This window comes from Arachis hypogaea, chromosome 1, assembly GCF_003086295.3.
Source record: "Arachis hypogaea cultivar Tifrunner chromosome 1, arahy.Tifrunner.gnm2.J5K5, whole genome shotgun sequence".
NCBI classification, from domain to species: domain Eukaryota; kingdom Viridiplantae; phylum Streptophyta; class Magnoliopsida; order Fabales; family Fabaceae; genus Arachis; species Arachis hypogaea.
The window spans coordinates 31,822,775-31,824,293 of NC_092036.1; positions in this window are offsets into that span (position 1 = coordinate 31,822,775).

The window sequence follows — 1,519 nt, forward strand, 5'->3', positions numbered from 1 at the left end:
TCAAGTGAACCAATTGGTTAGATTTCCCAAGTCCTAGCCAACTCCCAAGGAAAGACTAGAGTTAGTGGAATTCCAGTTAATTAGCCGACATAACAATCAATCATGAATAGTTGATAACTCAAGAGCTTCCAGTTAATCAATTAAAGCCAACAATATAAAAAGCTAAATAAGAATCTTAGATCTGAAATACATCAAAATCATGAATTAATAAAGATATCAATGGTAACATGGGCAGTTGTAGCCAAATAAAGAAGTTGAGTTGAACATAGAAATCCATAAACTAAATTGAGGAAATAAATAAAAGATACATTGAACCTGTAATTGAAGAAGATGAAAATATTCCTAAATCCTTTAAGAAGAATCCTAATCCTAAATCCTAAGAGAGAGGAGAGAGCCTCTCTCTCTAAAAACTACATCTAAAACTGAAAATTATGAATTATAAAAGCATGTTGAGTCTCTACATGTTCCCTGACTTTAATCTGTGTTTCTGGGCCGAAAACTGGGTTGAAATGCGGTTCAGAATCTCTGCCAGCGACTTTCGTAATTCTGCAGATCGCGCACGTCACGCGTCCGCATCGTCCACGCGGTCGCGTCACTCAGCGTTTTTCGTACCACGCGTGCGTGTCATCCACGCATTCACGTCGTTCGTGCAGCTTCCAATCCGCGTGGTCATGTCAGGCACGCGAATGCGTCATTCTGATTTCTTCCATTTTGCGCGGTCGCGTGAGCCATGCGACCGCGTGACTTCTCGCTGGTCATCTCCTCAATTCCTTGTGTTCCTTCCATTTTTGCACGCTTCCTCTTCATTCTCTAAGCCATTCCTGCCCTATGAAGCCTGAAACACTTAACATACAGATCAAGGCATCGAATGGTAATAAGAGAGGATTAAGATTAGCTAAATTAAGACAAAAGAAGCATGTTTTCAATCACAGAACTAAACTAGAAAGGAATTGTAAAATCATGCAAATCATATGAATAAGTGGGTGAAAAGCTTGATAAAACTACTCAATTAAATACAATATAAACCATAAAATAGTGGTTTATCAGGTTTCATTAGGGTTTTATATTCCAAGTGTCATTTCCATTTTTGATCATTGGATTTTGCTAATCTCATTGTAAGTATTCTTTTGTTATTACTCTTTATAGTTATATTATCTTTACTCTTTCTTCTCATTCAAGTTATAGTTCAATTTTGCTTCTCTTTTGCAATTTCACTTTCTTGTTGAAGAGTTTGATGTTTGGTGTTTGTTCTATGCTTTCTTATGCTATCCTTGTTGATTGAGATCAATTGTTGCTTTTAATTTCAAGTCTTTTCTTATTTTTCTCATGTTTAAGTTTTTTACCCACCAAGTGTTTGACAAAATGTCAAACATGGTTTTAGGCTAAATTTTTGTCTCTTGGCTTGGGCAAGGTGAGCAATTGGGTTCCTAGTTGGAATGTCCAACATTTAGTGTTAATTTTTGGATTGTTAATTGTTCTTGTTCCCACTAACGCTAAGTTATTGCTAAGGCAATTAGCA